General features: G+C 45.2%; 1 protein-coding gene across 2 annotated transcripts in view; it reads left to right on the forward strand.

Moving 5' to 3' along the window:
* NEK6 (NIMA related kinase 6) overlaps positions 1-14,185 on the forward strand; it is a 474,385-nt gene that overhangs the window by 212,328 nt on the left and 247,872 nt on the right. The gene's annotated exons all lie outside the window — the stretch shown is intronic.

A 14,185-nucleotide genomic window follows, 5' to 3' on the forward strand; every position in this document is an offset into this window, starting at 1 on the left:
TTTTTCACCAATGCAGCGCTGCTGCCGCCTCGTAGCACTTTGCAAGCGATGGAGTATAAAGCATTTGCCCAGGAGCACAAGGCTTGCACTAGAGCTATTTTCAGTTTAACCAGACTCAGCCCAGATTGGATTGTTGGCTTTTGATTTTGGGGGAATGGAAAGTGTGTGTGTGTGGAGTGTGTGTGTGGGTGGGAGGGAAGGAAACTGAAGGGGGGGATGTTACACCTCCAGGACCCCCAAACCCCCCGGATCTTGGCATCTTTTCTGAGAGGCAGGAGATGGAAGCCAATCTGTGCCACTCAAATAGTTGTTTTTTTAAAGCAACGGTTTTTTTAATTAAATTAATTTTCACAGATACAGATATCATCACGCTGTGGTGGTTTTTAGGACCATAGATCTCAGTGTTGGGGTCCACCTTTCATTTGTTAGTCTGTTGTTGTTGTTCGGTAAAAGATCAAGGGGGTGCAACGATGTTGGTCATTACATCTAGAATTCAAAGATGTTCAACAAACACAGACACGTTCTGCCTTTCTCAGGGGCCTTTGTGTGGTGTGGCTAGTTTGCTTTGAGAACCTCTTCTCAGTGATGTGGCAAGGCCCAAACAGGGTGGAATGGAGACGTGAGCGTCGGAGTACATGCACCCACTTTAGCGTGCAGTGAAATATAGTGTCCCTGTGACACCCACACCCCACAAAGACCTACACACACTTTAAGGAGGATTTCAGGGCAGAATACAAAAACAGAAGTCTCCTGTAGCAAAAGGTTCTCAATAGAAAGTCACTTTGTACCTCGATGACTTCACCCAGGAGCTCAGAATTTAGGTGCTAAATATGCAACTGTGTTAGCAACAGAGGCAGGTCATGGTCTCCTCTGTGGCATGCAGTTGTCTTTCCATGTACATGAAGAAATTAGATGGTTAGGGAAACCAGTGTGGGGAGCAGGGAAATGAGGACTGTGCCATGGAGCCTGTCTATCCATTCCTCCTGCCACTCTATGGTCAGACAGCTAGGCCCCGCCTTGAGCGCAGCCAAGATTGTGTATGTGGGGGAAGCAAACCTCTGCACAAGCATTGCAAAGGCTTTAGGTGTGCATTGTCTGGCGGTCTTTTGGATTTGTCAACAACGGTTTTGTTTTGTCAGGTGTGATTTAAAACTTTATTGCTGGGGAAACTAGCAGACCCTCAGTAATCTAATTTAAAAATGGCTAAAAGCTCAAATGTTTTAGTTATGTAAAAGCACATATCGACGTACCAGTCACTGACACTGAAGGGAGCTACTTCTTGTGTGGTTGTGCTGATTGTGAACGTGCAGAATGCCATTACTCGCTGTGAAGTTAACCCACGGCTGGGCTGACCTGTTGCCTCGTGCTGATGCTCTTGTGTGGAAGAAAAATGTGAATGACAGGATAACAGACCAATGGTTGGAGAGGGGTGACTAAAAGTCCCTTGGGTATGTAAATTACATACGGTGGTGCTGGGACAATTTTCCAAGTGGTGGTGTTGCCATCAAAGTTCTGAAGGCAAAGGAATTCTGACATATCTAGGTGTCGCCTAAACAAAATGGTAGCAAATGGTTTACTCCTGTTCAGGTGGAGAGTGGGAAGGCATGGACGTCAATTCACCAAAATGCCAGAGGTAGCAGAGGTGACATCACGTACCCTTCGACTTTCACTGACATACATACACATGCACACCCATTCTCACTTACATACACTCTCTCCCACATAGACACACACTCACTCAGAAGCACGCATACGATATACAGTAAAAAGCATAGTTCACTTGCCTCGGCTGCTAGGGAACGTCATATCCCAGGTAACTGTGCTCCATGTTTTAATATTGAATAATCAATCAATCAGAGTATTTGTAAAGCGCACTACTCACCCGTGGGGGGTCTCAAGGCGCTGATAATGTAATATTATTCACTATTAGTGTAATAAAAAGTGACAGAAGACAAAGAGAGTGGTTCCCCAACCGGCCTCCATAAGGACGAGCTGCTTTGTGTTCCTGGCACAGATTTTCCAACCTTTGACCCCAGGGGGCTGCAAATGCAGTGCCAGGGGTGCCGGGGGGCAAGCCAGGAGTCGCAGCTGTGACCCTTGGCGACCCTCCTAAATGACATCCATGTAGTAAGGTTGCAGTATGTAACTAGTGGTACATTTTGGAGCGCTTGTGTGGTATCACACTGCCATTTTCACACAGCATGCTTTGCGCTGGGATGTATAGACATGCAATTTTACTGATAAAGCTACATAGCACGCAAACGATAATGTGTAGAAATTCAGTTTTACAATATTATCATTTGCATATCACCAAGTCAAGTGTCTTGATTTGTTTCCATTCTATTAAAATCTTTGTTTCCATCACACTTCAGAATCACAAAAGAATGTGCTTCATTTGTTCCTTCCTGATTGGTGATGTATTTTGGAATATGGCTATTTACAGGTATTTAAAGTTTGTTGTGTGTTAAAAAAAAAAAGCTGACAGCCTACAGCCTTTCCCTTCACTTCCTGTACCCAAACAAAATTGTCACCCAGGTCACTTTTACGAAACCTTCTCACTTTGCGGTCAGAGAAATAAAAGGAAACACCAGTTTCCGACTAAGAAGCAGTTTGTCAGAAGACAAAGCCTGACATTTGACCTGCATCTTTGAATTTGCACCAAATGTTCAAGATAAACTTTAAAGGCATGCCAATTGCTGGTCCATCTTCTGAATTCCAGCATGATTATTTTTAGGGGTGTTGCAACACCTTCAGCACCCCTGCTTCCAGCGCCTATGCTTATTCAATAATTTTAGTAATCTCAGGAGGTCTTCTCTAGCTGCAGACCCCCAAAGAGTAAATCCACTGTCCCCCTGTGGCCGCTGTACCCTAGTGGCCCATACCCTGGACACTGAGGGTTCAGGGTGCAGTCTGGCTCTATAAACAGCCCCCGGCTCTTCGGCACCCCCGTTGAATCTGGGAGTTAGTAGAGCTGTGTGAATACTTCTTTTTAAAGAGAAATAGTCTTTTTGACTAACATTTATGTACCCTTTAATAGCCATATCGATGGTATTGTTTGACCTAAGCATGCTGCATCTGAGAGCTACAATTGGAGCGGTGGATATTGAATTAATAAATAACATCTCACTGCATGTACATGGGGAGGACCTGAGAGGTCTGGTGTACAGGTCCCTTCTCTCTAACAATTACTCTTTCCACTTCTTTCGTCTCCAAATTGCCAGTCTCAAGGGGGAAGGGTCCCCTGGACCTCCAGGCGTCTGGCACACATCTCTTAGATCTGTTCTGTCTTCCAGAACCCTACAATCTGGTGCCCTGTGGACCAGGCACTGGTTATTTTATCATAGACTCTGTTCTCAAAGCTTTTTATGTTCCAGGTGTGTTTTACTCCTGACTAGTGTAAGACTTAATTACTCATGTTTTGTGTATCACGCCCAAATGGTTCACCAGATGTCCAAAAGTTATGCACATTGTGCCTTTCTTGCTTGGGCATTTTTTAGCCCCATTGTGGACGTGGCACACAGTGGCCTCTTGGTGGTGGGTCTCAGGCTTGCATTGTGCAGGCAGCACAACTCCTCTGCTTTGTACTTGGCACAATCACCTAGTACCTAACGCTAGGTTGTGTCATAGCACCCCAAAAAAAAGATGCTGGTTCTGAGCTGTTCAGACAGTCTGTAGTTTGGTGTCTCCGCCAGACTCCGTGTTGATGTAAAGATACAGGTGCTGTGGAACCGGCCATCGGGTGGGCTTGTGGCGTCCACCACATACATCTTCCACACTCAATAACACATTTTGGTAGCTGTGGTTTAATGATCGCACATCCAAAACCAAAAGTTTTTGGGCCAAGTATCAAGCTACTAACAATGACTGCTAACAAAACAGAGAAGATGCACCCTGCTACTGTTAGGATGTAAATGATTATAGATGAAGGGTTCCCAATCAAAGTAAAACAAGTGAGACCAAAGCACACATAACACGTGTTCAACAGTTTGACTTTGGGAGGCGGTCCAAGATAAATCCATAAATCCAAGAGTTTATTAAGTGAGGTGTTCCACGAAATGATATAAATCTTGATTGTGAATTCATGTAGAACTGGCAGCCGACACGTGTTTCATCAAAGCGTGACTTTATCAAGGCTGCAAATTTTAAAATAAGATAGAAACTTGTCTTGAGACAAGTAAATATATTTCTTGGCAAACGTCTAGGAAAGAACAGTCACAATAAGTGCACCATTTCTTGGAACTCACTTAATAAACTCTTGGATTTATGGACTTATCATGGAACAACTCCTAATGTAAAACTGGTGAATGCCTGTTGTGTGTTGTTCGCTGTCACTTGTTTTGCTATGTTCCACATTCATGCACTCCTTGGCTCACATCAGGGTGCAGCAGTTTTCTTGACCTTGGTTGTCACCAAGGTTGGTATATTTCTGTGATCTTGGGATGGCTGATGGAAATGGACCTCCTTCTTGAGCCGGGTGTAAGAGGGATGTTTCTGCCACGGGAGTAGGAGATACCTCAGTCTTTTTGACTCTCTGCTGTCAGTGGTCCAGGCTTGAATGGCATTTTTTTTAATCTGGCTGTTCTCATGGGCCCACCAACAATTTTGTGTGAAAGCACTCAGTAGGATGTGAACAAGTCTCCCTCCTTGAAGGTGCTCAACCCAGGCTTCATATCTTATTGTAGTAACAAAAGTCCCTCAAACAGAACATATAAGCAACTCATTACATAAAGAACACAATGATTCTTAAGTAGGTCCAATAGGCAATTAGCGAATTATTTATTTACATCAATATCCAAAAATGTATATGTGGGCAGCAAACAAGGAAAACAAGAAAATACAACCATGGGAACTCAGTCCTATAAGTGTGACAAGTTTGGCTTATTAAATATAGTCACAATTTTCAAGTACTGCTATGTGTACAATATTATCATTCTTTACCTCCCTCCCCATATGGGTCAGAAGTGGGATGACTCTGTCGCGACCGCAGAGTGCAGGTGTCTCCTTGGAGATATCCACCCTCTATATGTGGTGGGTGCATCCTGGGTCGGTGGTGTGCACCATCACTCAGTTTGTGCAGAGGGGCCTGGACAGTAGTCAGCTGTGCCTGGGCAATCTGTTCCACGCTGACCACCATTGTGCTCCCTTGAATCGTTCAGATTCTGTGCTCATCCACTCGTAGGACTCTCTGCTGAGCGTGGCCAATTAGGGTGTTGTACATAATTGTACGGAATTTAAACCAACTGGGCGAGTGAGCTGGGCGATCTGACTAATCCCCAGTTTGCCTTTGATCATGCAGACCATGGTCTAGTTCAAACCGGTGACCCACTACGGAAAGACTTTTGCACCCGGAGCCACAGTGCTCAGTCCTCTGGTCTCCCAGCCATGACTGCAGAGGGGAAGCTTTGTTACTTTATGAAATGGGCTGACATTGTTTTGAGAGACAGCCGACCTCCCCGAGAGGGCACATGCCAGGCAGGGTGGCTCTGACAATGGCAGCTTTCTGTAACTTCCTGAACGGGCCTTCTGTTGCAGAAGGGCAAAGCCCATTGTGATCTGTTCCTTTCGGACCATCCCGGCGCCCGCAGAGCGCTCTGTGCTTCAAAAGCTGCCACCCAACTAGACACACAAACTGCGTTTTTAGCAAATGACGAGCAATTTCTCATAAAGAGCTTTTCAACTCTCCACCAAATGTACTTTTCATTGTTCTAGTTTTGTAAGTGACGTGAATGACATACAGACACCCCAAGTCTTGGTACATTTGATCAAAATGTGTATTTCTATAAAAAAGAACCCTGGGCACAGGAGGGGCCCCAATTCCGTCACAGCCCCCCTCAAACCTCGGGGGGGGGGGGGTGGGGAGGGGGGGAGGGATCTTTCAGGCCAAGGTCAGTGAATATCCTTGAGATATGGGAGTCTCGGGGACCCTCCCTTGCATTCTGCAGGGAGGCCCCATAATATTGCATTTTGTCACTGTGACTATGTTATCCTTGGGTAGCAGAGGGTCTGTTCACACGAATAGTTTGAAATATCTGGGGCAGGCTCCTCCTTTGGAGATCAGATTTCCAACATTTTGAGTTTCATTACATTTCCATTAAGTCCTCAAGGGACTCTCAAAAAGTTGCATATTTCGAGAGTCCTCCCACCACCCTTGAATTAGGCATCGGCCCTTTAACATGATTATCCATGGGAGATGTACAGCGTTTCCTTTTGCTGCGTCCCACTCAACATGCACTACACACTTGTGTCTTCGCAGGACTATTTATCCGTGTCCCTCTGTTATTTATTTCTCCTCTTTCTGCACGCGATTGCCCGAAGGATGTGCTCGCGCCAGTTAGGGGTGTAGCTACCATTGGTGCAGCAGGTGGAGTGGCACTGGGGACAGAGCTCAGAGTGGCCCATTGAACCCTGATCATTGCTGTATTTTACTACCCCAAAAGCAGGCAAAGGGGTCATTTGCATTGCTTGGCCCATGGCCAAGGGCATCCTTGCTATGTTACTGGTGCCTGTCGAAGAACTCACAAACTAAGCATTGAGATGCAGCTGAGAAAGCATCCAGGCTTTTAGCTGTTTCCTAAATTCAATCAAACGAGTTTGATGTCTCAAATGGTAGTAGATAGAGTTACACTTGATTGAAACATGATAGGCAAACGACCTGCCCTCTTGACATACTTTCTTACACTTGGGAACTTCAAGGAGACAAGCAAAAGATGAAGGCACAGTTCAATGGGGAAGGATCTGTCAGGTAAATAGATGGTAAAAGAAAGCTTTGGCAAGATCATGTCGGGCTTTGAAACAAATCCATAATATTGGGGAGTATCTTAAGGGGGGGGGGGGGGGGTGTTTAGTTTATAACTATCCCCAAATACATGCATTCTTGGCATGGTAGTTGGGTCTGAGGGCCATGACTCAGGTCTGCCACGCCTGACTTGGATTTTCTTGTCGTGCACCAAGAATAAAAGATAAAACATTGACTTCTGACATAAAACAGGAGAGACAGAGGGAGAGGCTGAGAGAGAGGGAATCAATATCTGCTTCTCTACTGGTCAGAACTGTGTAATCCTAGGCAAACATTTTATTTTTTAGAGCATCCTTTACCTCCTTATAGCATATGAGAGCATCTTTAAATACTCGAGTTCTGCTGTACAAGCACATATCATCTTTGATTTGATAGACTATAATGTTGCTCCAGTTATAAAAATAATCTAGGCCTTGTTTAGGCTTTACATGACTACTGACTTGTTTCTAACTTCACTAATATCTTTGTAATTGAGGGCGAGCCATTAATGTTTCTAAGTTCATGTTTAAAAACGACCACTTTAAAAAATTGTCTATGCAGTGATATAACCCGAAGTACTAGGATGAAACGCTTCTGCATGTTAAAGAAATGCACTTTTTTAAATATTGAAGAAACGGTATCTTAGTTATACGGTGTTGCACAATACACATGCCAAACATGTTCATGCCTTGTCTAATTCTCGGACACTTAGAGCCAAGCCGGACCCTTTGCATTGCTCTAGCTCAGTTCATCCTATTAATTTGCGGGCACACCCAACTCTGTTTGCAACTTGTGCTTAGAACATCGGGCCATTGGTCACTTGATGAGATTATTTATGATAGGCTAGGATTGGAAACAGGGAGCCCTGCCCACATGCCCCAATTTGACAACTCTACCAGAGTCAAGGCTTCTTGTAGCAGAGATGAAGAAGAGTGCGTACAGTGAGAACACATTTAAAATAAGTGAACCCAGGACGAGACCTCGGGGCCTTTGTGCTGTACATGACCAACGTCTTGAGTTCCCAGGGTGAGCTACCATGTCCAGGTGTAACAGACAGGGGTGTAGCCTCAGGCGTGGCATTTGGCATGTGACATCCTCCAGATGCATGCTTGGTTAGGTCTGGGGGCCCTGAGTCATGTTTGCTCTGTCTGTTTTTCTAATGGCTCGCTAAGGGCTTTTAACTTGTCCATTTTGTTAAATGTGAATTGTGGCTGGCTTATCAAAAAAAGAGTACATTTTTAAAATGCACCCATAGAACTACTCCTGGAATGGGGCAAATGTACTACTGTTTAGGATTCACAATCATTGGCAGTTGTAAGCTTGGAAAACTAACTTTCAGGCATACTCTTGTAGTCAAATGCCAAAAAGGTGATGGGATGAATACTTGTAAGTAGTATAATCAGTGGCAATCACCTGCAGTCGCATTCCAACCCATGGGTTTTCATTCACTGTGCCACTGTGGGCAGAGGCTAACCTAATTCAAATTAGTAATGACCCTGCTCCTCTTGAAAACAGTCCGCCCGAAAGCATGGGCCATCCCGCCTCTCCACCCGGCAGACTACTGCTTTTGCAATAGGGAAATCTGAGATTCACACTCTCTGAACCACAATGACTAAGTTGTGCCCCTTCATAGACTTTTTGAAAGTATGATTTTCTCCACAGGAAGCTATGGAAGTGACCAAAGATGACTTGAAATGTGACCTGTTATTTTAGTTGTAAAGCTAACAAATGCAGTGAGTGGAAACATAACAAAGGAAAGCATTTCCTGAAAGTGGCAAAGTCACCTTCCACATGAAAATCTTCAGTAAGGGAATTTCGAAGGCTCTTAGCAGCGATGGAGAAAGCGCAGTCTATAAGTGTGACAGTCCTGGGAACATCTAGGAAGAACCCATTGGCCTCTCTTAGACTTTTTACAAAACAAGCTTGGGTGCTAAGATATTGGGAAAGTGCTGGAGCATGACTTTGCTGATGTCGGGGAGCGCTTTGAAACTGAGACTTTGTATTGAAAGCCTGTGCAGGGACCTTAGCTCTGGCAAGGCTTTGTCCCTATTGAAGCACGTTACTCAAGGACAGCAGCCATATTTTGCACCATGTGGAGACACTAGCGTAGCTTCTCTGGGACTGGATAAATGGAATACTCATAGTCGATCTTAGATTGAATTAGGGTGTTGGCAACTTGCATATGCAAATTGCTGTCAGTAAAAGGAAGGGCCCCTTTAGGGGCCATGAGTTGATCAGAACAAGTTTGTGATACACTCCCCTGCCCGTAAGCCAAGTGAAAGTTTGCAATCTAAAAGGATATATGAATTACAAGCAACTTTCCGAGAGGGTGGACCAGTTCACATGGATGCTGGTCAACAAGCAATTGAGATGGATGCTGGTCAACAGATGTTTAGCCAGGGAATGGTGGCATGTGCTGTGGTCGGGATCTTGGTCTTGTTGGGATTTAATTTACGGATCTTCATAGACTTCCACCATTGGTTGATTGCGAAGCATTTTGTTAATCTGCTTGGATTGGGAGTATAAAGTCTATTTCTTGTCATGTTAGAATGACTAGATGTGACCGGACATCATCTGAATGTAGGTAGAATTGGACCCCATGCACGTGGAGTAGAGAGGCTTGGGGGCCACATGCACTCATTAAACCAAATAGGGGACACAACATTTTAGTGGCTTGGCGGTCAGTTAAATAAGAGGTAACCGTGCATCTTGGTCTCACCTAGTCAGAAAAAAATGCAATCCACTTTAGGAGCTTGACACCAAATCACAGTTCATGTATAGTTGTGGGTAGAATATTTTAGTTATAGTGTTGAAGGCAAGACTAGATCTAAGAGTATCAGGGTCCCAACATCAGTGCCACACAATGTAAAATGTTCGGGTAGGTAAGAATCCCATCCCTGCCTGTCTTCCTCTTCCTAAAGTCAAAGCCAGTGCTTGCTCCTGTTTCAGCATCTTTAATCCTCTCGTTCAGATCCGGCTCACAGGAGCCTTCATAAACTGCTGTTCTTCTGGTTCCCCATGGGAACTTTGCCCAGCCAGATTCAGGTTGGTTGTTCCCTGCTGTAAAACCCCTTTCTTCCAACCTGTCAATTGCTCCCTAATTCAAGGTGCACTTTTTGATGTTAGTAAGTAAGCCGAGGTACAACTTTTGTTCAAAAAACACACAGGCGGTAGTGTATTGATCCTTTTAAAGTCCAGGTACAGTTGGGACTTGATTCTGAATCTTGATTCTGGATCTTGCTACTCGTCTTAGCCATAGCTAATCATCTGTTTCTAGTTGTTGAGGTGCAACCAGGGATGTTCAGTTTGCAACATCACACTGTTAATCAACAAAGCTTTACAAGTCTAATAGAGGTAGATCCATAGAAGTGCGAGGGACGAAGCTTTGAAATGCCCCAAATGCAAATTTGAATGCAGCTGCACAGAGTGGCAAACTTTGGTCCTGAGCGAGGAAGTACTGGGTCATGGTACAATCTTGATTGGCCGATACCATCCTTGGCATTTAGTGCTCTGACGGATGCCAGGGGGCTCGCAGCTCATTGAATTTTAAAATTGATCCCACGTCTCCTCTCATTCACGCAAAGAGCACATACCAGGGGTTGTTATGGAGAAGAGACTCAAAGTTGTGCTTTGGAGATCTCCCATTTTGCTGATTCTTCTGTTATACATTTGGATTTGCACGCTTGCCACACATTTTTGTTCTCAGTCAATAAGTCACTGACAATATTGCTTTCTTCCATGTCTCATCATTTAAAAACCCTTTAGAAAAATACTCTGGCCTTCCTCTCTCAGGTGCCCTGAACATCTGTACAGCTGTCTGTTGTATATTTTAGAGGGAGCCGTTGACACATCAGTGAAAAGAAACTAATTTCGCATGTTTGTAGAGTCAGTGTTTGACTTGGATTGTGTACGAATTGTTTGCTTATGCTACTTCACAGGTGGGTGTATTTGTCCAGCACAACGCAAGCGCTGATTTCCAGGAATAATGTTGATTGGTCATGATATTAAAAACTCACTTTTAAACCTTCATAAAATGAACTGGGTCAGGTGTAGTGAAGAGGAAGGAGTATAGTTTATTCATGGAATATGATTTGTTTATGTAGAGTTTAATAATGTGACGCAGACTTCATCACACAGTACATGTTGGCGATTTATTTTTATGATTTAATGAAACACTGTTCTACCCAGGAGGTGTCACACGCCCGGTGACCAAAGGTTGAGATCCCAAGTTACAAGGAACTCTACAGCAAGCAAAAAGGAAATTTGCTTGTTAGCAAAGCTTTAAACTCAGGGCTACAGGCATCTTTCAGTTAAGGAGACAGTGAAGAATACAGAAGAGAGGAAAGGATGCAGAGCTGAGAGGAAGAGGGTAAACGTTGCCAGAGGAACAAGTAGGGAGCTTACAGACAGAGGGCAACAGTGGTGCCAGGAGGTGCGGTAACATCACAGGCAGACACAGGATTACCGAACTGTTACTGTCAGCAGCCAGCGTGCTCTTTATCCGGAAAGAGTGCCGTACAGGCAGTGTCAGAGTGATCATGCAAGATGGATGCATGTTTGAGTCCAACTCTGGCATGCCTTCCAGTTAAGGTGAGATGAAGACAAGAACTGTCTGCTTTAGGTTATATACGCAGATGGGGAGGTAGGGTTTTTGCATGGTGAGCAATGGCAGGCAGTGTGTTGTCAGGTGCAGTGGAATACAACAGGCCATGATCCAGTTCACAAGGAAGATTGCCAAACCAAGCATGGATGAGCGCCTTGTGGATCAAAGAGTGTGGGCACAACTGATGGCCTATAGAGTGATATTGACCTGCTGACCGGTTCTATATTAAGGTCAATCCTCACCGGCCAGACCTCTTCTGAGTCCTTTGGTTAAAAGTGTAACATAGAGTCCAGTTTTTGATTTTCATCCAAAAAATAAGATGGGTGCAAAGTACATTCCCTGACATGCTTTGTTTCTGGGTAGAGGTCTTTTTCGTTCAAATTTGTCAAATGTTTACTTCTTCAGTCACTTGAGATGTGTTTGCATTCATCTTACACAATTAGTCTTAAGCGTGCTTGAAGATGATGCGCAAAGCCAGGGAGCTAGAGCAGTGCGGGGTGATGTGACCATATTGGTTGCTGTAGCAGATCGGATGGTCTGATTGGACCATGTCAGCGTTTGAGATGCTCCGTGTCAAAAGCATCTCCATAGTCTAAAGTAGGTATAACACGGGCGAACCACTCTCTTTAGGATCGACTACTGTGCGCTGTGGTTTACGCTTCTTGTGTTGTATGCCTCTTACTCCTTTGACCATGTTCTTGATGTGTTTCGAGGTGCGGTTTGTTTCCCAGTAGGAAGCCAACTACATTTAGTGAGGAGTGTCCCTGTTTGCTGCTAGGACTGGCCTCCGTGGTGGGTGGGGATGTCTAACAGGGCAGAAAAGCTGACCTTCTGGTCTTGTAGGGGCCAGAGGGGGCTTTTAACAGGGAATGTGGATACTAACGTGGGCTCTGGTTTTGGGAGCTTGTTTGGGCACGGTTTTGTGTGGTCTGTTTTTCAGATGGGTCTAGGAGTTCAAGGGCAGTGGGGTTAATTATAAGGTATTGGACAAAGGGGGATGGAAAGTGTCTGGACATCCAAAAAATGCTAGTTTGTCTGTTTTAGTACATTTCTATGCATTTTTTCTCTCTGCTAACATACTCATGCATTACAAGTACCTTTTGAATAATTGCTTTTTGTTTTTGGGTGAGAAGATAGCAAAGAACATTTTTTCTTATTTAAAAGGAGATTGGTTACACAAGAGGGAAATACATTTCCAGTTCGACAACAAATCTGATTTACACATAATGGAAACCTTGAACCATAGGCTGTCAGGCTGGCCCTTGGGCAGAGAAACTCTTGGGCCTAGGGCTTGGGTTTGACGACCTATTCCTGCACCGCTGGATCACAGAATGCGTTAACAGCATAGCGCCCATCAGAAAAGTCACCAGAAACCAGCACCGCAAGAAATCAAGCTGGTTCACAACAGAACTCCAAGAGTCTAAACGCACCTGCAGAAGACTGGAACAAAAGTGGTGAAACAGCAAAACAATTAAAGACCACACAGCCTACAAAATCTCAGTCACCACACACCACCAGCTCATCAGAGTCTCCAAGAAAGCTGCCATTGTAGAATGCATGAGTACCAACACACACAACAGCAAAGAGCTCTTCATCATAGTCAAAGAATCACAAACCCCGAAATTGACTCCTCCGACATCCCCTCCTCTCAAGACATCTGCGACAACCTTACCACCTTTTTTTCACCGGAAAATACAGAACATATACGAAGGATTCATGAACCAAAGCCTGGCCCCACCAGCACCACCACGACCCCACACTGCACCACTGGGCCCCTACCTCCACAAAAGACACCCGGAAACTCATGGAGTCCATCCACTCAGACCTGTGCCCACATCATATTTTCAACCTGGCTAGCACCACCATCGCACCAGAGCTCTGCCAGACAATCAACAGTTCCTTTGAAACAGCCACCATCGCATCCAACTGAAAGCATGCAGCGGTCAACCAACTCCTAAAGAAATCCTCCGCCAACCCGCCAAGGGATTTGAAGAATTAAAGACCCATTTCTCTTCTTCCCTTCCCAGCTAAGGTAACTGAAAAGGCCATCAACCTGCAACTCATGGAGTTCCTCAAAGCAAGCCAGGTCCTAGATCCCTACCAATCTGGATTCAGGATCATCCACAGCTCCGAAGCAGCCCTCCTCGCAGCCACTGATGACATCCGCCCCATACTGGACCACGGAGACACAGCCGCCCTTATCCTCCTCGACCTCACTGCCGCGTTTGACACAGTCTCCCACTCCACCCTCTGCACCAGACTCCACGACTCCGGAATCTGTGGTAAAACACTATAATTGATTTGATCCTTCCTCACCGGAAGAACCCAGAGTATCAGACTCCTGCTGTTCACCGCTGCACCCAAAGAAACATGCTGCGGAGTACCCCAGGGAATCCTCACTAAGCCCTACCCTCTTCAACATCTACATGGCCCGCTCGCTAAAATCGTTGGACAGCACAGCCTAAACATCGTATCCAACGCCGATGATACCCAACTGACCCTCTCCGTGACCAACGACCCATCAACAGCCAGAAATTTCCACAACTGAAACCAGCTGCCTCAAACTCAACTTGGACAAGACAGAGATCCTCGTAATCGGCTCCACCCCCTCTGCCTGGGACGACTCCTGGTGGCCAACCGCCATTGGAAACGCCCCGACCAACCACACACACAACCTGGGCATCATCCTGGACTGCACACTCTCCATGACCTGCGATTCAACGCTGCCTACTTTGGAAGATTTTCAAGTGGATCCCCACCAAGACAAGAAGAATGGTCGCCCACGTGCTTGCCAACAGCAAAGTAGA

Source organism: Pleurodeles waltl, chromosome 6, assembly GCF_031143425.1.
Source record: "Pleurodeles waltl isolate 20211129_DDA chromosome 6, aPleWal1.hap1.20221129, whole genome shotgun sequence".
In the NCBI taxonomy this organism is placed as follows: domain Eukaryota; kingdom Metazoa; phylum Chordata; class Amphibia; order Caudata; family Salamandridae; genus Pleurodeles; species Pleurodeles waltl.